Source organism: Chiloscyllium punctatum, chromosome 36 (assembly GCF_047496795.1).
Source record: "Chiloscyllium punctatum isolate Juve2018m chromosome 36, sChiPun1.3, whole genome shotgun sequence".
Taxonomy (NCBI): Eukaryota; Metazoa; Chordata; class Chondrichthyes; order Orectolobiformes; family Hemiscylliidae; genus Chiloscyllium; species Chiloscyllium punctatum.
The window spans coordinates 31,699,672-31,707,243 of NC_092774.1; the positions used below are offsets into that span (position 1 = coordinate 31,699,672).

The 7,572-nt window shown below is 46.4% G+C and overlaps 2 non-coding genes across 2 annotated transcripts; both read right to left on the reverse strand.

The window, feature by feature from the left end:
- Positions 1 to 266: 266 nt before the first annotated feature.
- Positions 267 to 338, reverse strand: trnae-uuc (transfer RNA glutamic acid (anticodon UUC)). Its single transcript has one exon. It is a non-coding gene; the product is annotated as a tRNA-Glu (tRNA).
- A 6,889-nt stretch (positions 339 to 7,227) lies between these two features.
- trnaw-cca (transfer RNA tryptophan (anticodon CCA)) lies at positions 7,228 to 7,299 on the reverse strand. Its single transcript has one exon. It is a non-coding gene; the product is annotated as a tRNA-Trp (tRNA).
- Positions 7,300 to 7,572: the final 273 nt, after the last annotated feature.

The window sequence follows — 7,572 nt, forward strand, 5'->3', positions numbered from 1 at the left end:
AGAACAACAAAGTGCTATTTCTAGATGTCACAGTAGAGCGAACAGTCAATGGTAAATTCAAAACAGCGTCTACAGGAAAACAACACACACGAACCAAGAACTGAACTACAGAAGCAAACATCCCTACACATACAAACAAATCTGCATCAGGATGCAATTTCAACGATCCATTACACACTGCAGCACCTAGGAACTCTGAAGATCAATAAACAACTGTATAGCGCATTTCAGAAGAATTAGCAGCCAACAGACACGCAAATGATTGCTTCCCTGACCGGGAATCGAACCCGGGCAGCGGCGGTGAAAGCGCCAAATCCTAACCACTAGACCACCAGGGAGATATGCATGCACCGCCCTAGCTCTACTGAGAATTGCTTCTCTGCCCGGGAATCGAACCCGTGCCGCGATGGGAAGAAGACTTTCACCTGTACATCCACCAATGTATTATTTTGTATCCATTGCTCCCGATGCGATCTCTACAACTTTGGGGAGACTGGAGAGTCAAGTCACATCTCCGGGACACCGGCACCAATCAACCCCATCGTTCTATGCCCAACATTTCAAACCACCCCCCCCTCCCGCTCTGCCAAGGACATACACGTCCTGGGCCTGCTTCAGCGCCACTCCCTCCCCACCCGACGCCTGGAGGAAGAACACCTCATCTTCCGCCTCAGAACACTTCAACCTCAGGGCATCAATGTGGACTTCGCCAGTTTCCTCATTTCCCCTCCCCCCACCTTACTTCTGTTTTAAACTTCCAGCTCAACACTGACCTCATGACCTGTCCGACTTGCCAAGCTCCCTTCCCAGCTATCCGCTCCACTCTCCTCTCTGACCTGTCACCTCCATACCCACCAGCATTCACCTATTTTACTCTTTGCTACCTTCGCCCCAGCACACCCCCCGATCCCCAATTTATCTCTCCAACCTGGAGGCGTCCTGCCCCTACTCCTGATGAAGGGCCTTTGCCCGAAACTTCGATTTTCCTGCTCCTCGGAAGTTGTCTGACGTGTTGTGCTTTTCCAGCACCACTCTGATCTCAACTCTGGTTTCCAGCATCTTCAGTCCTCACTTTTGCCTTTCCAATAAACCCAGAATGCCGATTTTTCATCAACAAATTGACACTAGCAGACACAACGTGTGCAGAAACCCTAGCCGTAATACCTTACATTAAATACATCTGTTAAATGATGTCCAGACAACTCAAACCCCTCAGCATCATGGTAGCCCACAAACCTACCAACACACTTGAACAGAGACTAATGAACCTGAAATACCCGATACAAACAACCAGAAAACGAATGTTATTTACAAAATACCATACAAGGAAATGTATACATGAAGTCTGCTGCACGGGTCTCTGTGGCAAGAAATGCTGGGATGAGATAAGGAAGATATTTTCAACCAAAAAGAATTGACACTGACTGGACAGCCATTTAAAATCACCCCTGTTAGCCTAGGATGGAAGACCCGAAGGGATGAACATTTTTCTTATTTCCTGATGATTTACAAAGTTGAGACTGGGTTTTGGTGTTTCTTACCTTTCCACTCCCAGGAGCCGCAGTGGTTGGGGCGGTGAGTTGGGGAAAGTGAAATGTGCCCGTGAGCAGCGTGTGGGTATCTTTCAGCTTCCCCTCCTCTGACAGCGCTGTGACGGGACTCTGATGTTCTCAGGGACACTTACTGACGCGAGACAGTGAAAGGATTCTCATTCCCGCAGATCGGGAATTCAAACCTTATGCCCGCTTCAGGACAATGAGAAAGATTATTTGGGATGTGTGAAGAAGCTGTGAGCTGCATTTCAAACAGGTAGGTGTAGTCAGATGCGTCATCCATTGCGGCCCCGGCACTCTGCGTACCTGACGCCGCCATGCTGCAGAGTTCTGACGTTAACACAGACATGCGCAGCAATGGGAACATTCACAATGTGAACAACCAGATAATCACCGTCACTGCTTCCCTTCCGTAGTACAACTTTGTGAAGCAGTATCTTTCACCGGCAAATAAAACACTTTTGTCCTCAGGTGCCTGCTTAATTTCGATCACCAGAGAGGGAGGGGGAGAAGATGTCACATCTCAAAAGCAAACCGAAAAGTTTTTGTTTGTTCCGTCAGTTGAGTTGGTTCTGCACTCAGATGAGACTGGATACTGATTTTAATGGATCAGAATTGAACACTACAATGGAACACATTACATTTCAAGAGTGTTGAAAGAGCAAATCAAATTGTAACCTTGAAGAGATATGTTTCCATTTCTAACCTTGGGGGGGATCCAAATGAGACATTTTTACTGGTCACTCCATTTCAGAGTGCTGCTCTTTCATCAGGTGGTCGTGGACAATAAGATCATGATCACAGAATTTATAGCCAAAGGAGTCCACGGTCATGGAGATGTCCTTCACTAAACAATTTTAGATTAAATCTTTCATATTTTAGAATGGGCTTCTGTTCTTTGGTACGTTAATCCCAGAACTAGTTTTAAATTACCTTCAAGAATTTCATTTAAATGCAGGGCTTTTCGAACAACAATGTCAGTCTGACTCGATATTGGGACACAGACAAGATTCACACCTGTTGTTAGAAAAGCTCTACATTTAAATGACTTTCTGAAATGGCTGATCTTTAACATCATGCTGATGACGTCCTTTTGTTCTTGGCCAATCTGGAGGAGTCCGTTCCTCGATTGATTCAAACAATCAATTTATTTGGCAGTGTTTTGGGCTGCAGGATCAACTTTACAAAATCGGAAGCCGTGCCGATGTGGGGGGAGAATTAGTGGAGGTGCTTGATCATATTTCAAGTAACAATGTGCAGAAATACACAGAGAAGGTAAGTGAATGATGCGAATAGAGACATACGTTTACTTACTTTGTCGAACCAGCAGAGTGAAGGTGGGCCGCATGGCGTCCGTCTGCGCTGTGACACATGCTGTGATTCAGAGCGAAATCACAGTTCGACCAACAGAATGTGGGAAGTGAGAACAAAGTTTATATTTACACAGCCTCCATACTCTGCGAAACAGCAAATTACACGACAGCAGTGGAGGTCTTTAACACCAATCTCGAACGTGTCTCCTTGAGCAGCTTCCTTTATGTAATGGTGCTGTACTCTGTTCTGTATCTTGCCTTTGCACCTACTTTCTGAGTGTCTGAACGTCCTGTATCATACCGATACACTCGCGAACCTCACACGGTTCAAGTAACATGCTTTTTGGAGGTCTGGGTGGTCTTCTCCTGTTCTTGGTCGGTTTCCTATGAACTAATTCGCAAAACCACTTCTCTGAGATGCCAATGAGCTGATAAAGTTGAAACCCATGCCTTGCGGTTTCGTCCATTCCCTGCAGTAATTCGCCACCCTGGTTCAGACGTGAATGACAAGCATGTCCGAAACCGTATCACCACTCAGACATAGTCCCCCACGATGAGGACAGATATCACCGATTGTGAATAACCTCAGAGAGAGAGACAAGTGACAGAGAACTCTCACTTGTGACAGTGACAGTGAACCTCAGAGAGAGAGACAAGTGACAGTGAACCGCCTCTGTCTGCGGGAGAATGATCCTAACCGTTTATGCCGTCCCAATGCCTGTCTATGGGACAGACAATCTGAAGGAGCAACAACGTTCATTTTTAACCGTCCCTTCCGTGTTGGACCGCCTGCAGTCCCGCAGCTCAGGGCCGTGGGGATGACTCTCAGTGAGTGAAGGTTTCACTCAGATTCTCTTCATCTGGGACACTTGGGGCTCAGATGTTAACTGCTGCGCGGTCGCAGCAAAGAAAGTGATGCCCACTTTGCAATAGACTTTCTGTAAGATTGCTGGGTGTGAGGAATTCTGAACAGCAAGCAGGCTGCACAACAATTTATTCATACGAATTTACCTGAGGGAAGAGTCTTCGGTGTCCATTTCTCTCTGATCCACCAGCACAACATTTTTCTATCTCTCCGATAACAGACCTTTGGAGCAAGTTCACAATCAAAGCTCACTGCCCACGCATTAGTTTAACTGATACCTCCCGCCCCAAGGGATTGAGGGAGCAGAAGAGCGAATGCACTCACCCCTCACCGCCCCCGCCCCCCAGAACAGCTTGCAAGTAGGAACAAATTGGTTTAATTATCCTCCAGTGGAGAGAGTCCAGTTCCTGGGGATGAGACAAACATCAGCGCCCCGGGGACAGAATGACAACAGATGTTCTGGAAACTCTTTGCTGCTTGCAATTCTTGGAGCAATGTGGAATGTATTTCACACTGAGCAAGTTTCAGCTGGCTCAGCGTCTCTAGTGTACATTGCTCTCTGAGTTTATATTTGCACATCGACGATATGTCTGCACAACAGCACATGACACTACAGCAGTGAAGATCTTTTGACGTCATTCTCGAACATGCAAGTCACACGCCAGATGAAAAGCTGAATACTTCTCTGGAAAAGCTACCGTGCAATGCAGGAGAAAGGCACAGCGGGAGCGCGCTGGGATCAGAACCCAGAAGCGAAACCATTTTCTCCTATTCACTCAATGTCATATTTAGCAGCTTTCCCGTCTAACGGCGCTCTGTTCTGTTCCTTGCCTTGTCATCTGCTTCTCAAAACTTGGGGTATCTGAGTTAAATATGTCACATCGATACACAAGTCAAATTTATACAGTTGCGCTGACACACTTGTGGAGCTCTGAGTTGTCTTGAACTGTTCTCTGTCAGTGTGTCCTGATCTCAAGTGTTAAACCTCTTCTCTCAGATGGCAATGAACCGGTGAAGTTGAAACACATGACTTGCTGTTTTAGTCCATTTCCTGCAGTAAAGAAACCAATGCCCGTGTAATAAAAGACTTTCTGCAGGATTGCTGTGTCAAGACAAATTCTGAACACCAAGAAGGCCGCACAAAAATGCACTCATATCAATTTACCTGAGGGAAGAGTCTCCGGTGTCCATTTCTCTCTGTCCCGACAGCACAGCATCTTTCTGTCTCTCCGTTAACAAGACCTTTGGATCAAGTTCAAAGTTGCCCATTTCCTCCGCATGATCGTAACTGACTTAACCTGCCTCACGTAACAGTGTGAGAGAGCAGAAGAGTGAATGGGCTCTGCCTTCCACCAGCACAGCTTGCTATTAGAAACGAAATGGTTCAATTATCCACCAGTGGAGAGAGCCCGGTCCCTGGGGACGGGACAAACAGCAGCGTCCTGGGAGCAAGGAGCCAGATTGAGAAGCAGATGTTCTTGAAACTCGTTGCTGCTTGCGTTTCTGGTAGCAATATACAATGAATTTCGTACTGAGCAGGAGGTGGCTGCACCCATGGATGGTGGCTCGTCAGTCTGGGATATATTTCCAGCTTTGGGTCTCCGAGTATATGCTGCTGTGTGCGAGTTTCCGGGTTCCAATCCCAGGCGAACCATCATTCCTTAAATTCACCTGAGCAAAAATACCCCATCAATTTTCTCAAAAAGCCGTTTCGTTAATTAAGATCGGATTGCCTGAATTAGGGACGGTGCAGAGCTGCCATTGCAGTGAACACGGCGAAGGGAAACACGTGTTGAAAGTGAGAAAAAGTATTGATGATTCTTTTCGCCCGCGCAATCCGAGTCTGAATGAATCCTCCACCTGTATTACGCTCAATTCTGAGGGTGATTCTTCAGGAAGCGGGGAAGTTAAATAATTGCAGACGGCGCTGAACAGGTTGAAGTGAATGTTACCGTGTATGAGGAATGTCAGCAATGAAGGGAGATTGGAAAGTTTGGGGCAGCTCTCTGGAGGACAGAGGGCTGAAAGCTGGTCTGATTGAAGTTTTCCACATCATGAGGGTTTTAGACAGAGGAAATAATGCAGTGAAAATGCACCCAGGCCTGAAAAGATCGAAAACGATTTGCTAGAGATTTAAAGTCATCAGGAAAATGAGTAAGAGTGACATTAGGAAGACCGTTTTCGCACAGGGAGTGGGGTCAGTAAGTCGCTGTCTGACAGTGACAAAGAGGCAGATTCAATGGACACAAAAGGGAATTCGGTGGGCATGTTCAATGTAACAATGTGCAAGAGTTACAGGGAGAAGGCGACAGAATGAGACACTTATTTACATATTGCGTTGAGCCAGCAGAGCTGAGGTGGGCTGCATGGCTTCAGTCTGCGCTGTCACACATTTCGTGATTCTGAGTGAAATCGGAGTTGGACCAACAGAACGTGGGAAATTTGACAACGGATATATTCTGCCCAACAGGATACTCCATCACAGCAATGAAGGTGTTTTGACATCATTCTCGAAGGTACATGCCACAATGCAGATTCAAAACTGAGTATTCCTTTGAATCATTGAGTAATTTGTTTACAGTTATTCAGTTGAGGTGAGCGGAGTTGCACGTTTGGAGCCACTCCAGTTGATCGGTCGAAGCCGTTTTCTCCTGTGTGATAGTCCCACCAGCACTCCAATTTCCTGTGCTTCCAGTCAGTAGATACAGATTACTATCCCATACTGACACACGGGCCACGATGACCCAGCTGTGGTGACAAACTTGTGAAGTGCTGAGTGCTCTCCTCCTGTTCTCTGTCTGGCTGCTATGATCCGAATCATCAAATCTCTCTTCTCCGAGATAGGAATAAACTAGTGAAGGTGAAACACATCAGTTGCGGTGTGTCCCATACACAGGAGGCCCTGCACTAATTCCCCACGCTGTTTCACACAGCAGCATCCTCTCGGTGAATTACGCTTGGCAAAAAATCGATTGAACCAAATCAGTGTCCGCCATTGGATTTTACTGACACCGTTTATAAAATTCAGGCTCACCGTTAATGTGGAGAGAGGATGCCAGACTGTCTTTTCAGCTCTTTCTGTTGAATTCAGATAATTTTAACTGTGTCGAGTGAGAGGAAAGGATTTGCTGTTGGTGGGAAACATTTCTATCTGAACTCGCTGTCTCTCTCCTGATAGATTGAAACATAAAGCTGGGAGTCTCTGGGTTATGTTGTAAAAATTTCGGTATTATGTTATTCACACCGCGCTGTCACCAACTGTAAGAAGCGGCTGCCCAGAGGGAGACGGCTCTGTTTAAATCCCGTGACGAACTCGGGGAGCTGGGCATTTGCCCAAACAATGGGCACACCACCTCCCTGACACAGTGTTCACAAATCAAACTGACAACAAAGCTTCACGTGTGATCGAAAGTTTTCACAAAGAAGACTTGGCTCAACTGATATCCGGAGCGAGCGTGCTCCTTCCTTGATTTCGAATGTAAGAAGTTGATATCAGTGAGCCTGACGTGATTCGAACACGCAACCTTTTGATCTGGAATCAGACGCGCTACCGTTGCGCCACAAGCTCACAACTGGCATGTGGCCTCACTTCATGCTTAAGGGAAGTGATCGCACTGCAATTATTTTACGTTATGAGTCACAAGGGAGATCAACAGTTCATGTCTGTTCTGTTTCTCCCCCCTCTCCTTCTGTCTCTCGAAACAATTTCCAACTCTCTCTCTATAAAAAGCTGAAAGAATTGCGGATGCTGTATATCAGGAACAAAAAACAGGAGTTGCCGGTGACCCTTCCACAGAACAGATGGTGATTGGGAAAATGTCGGTTGATATGCAGGAGATTT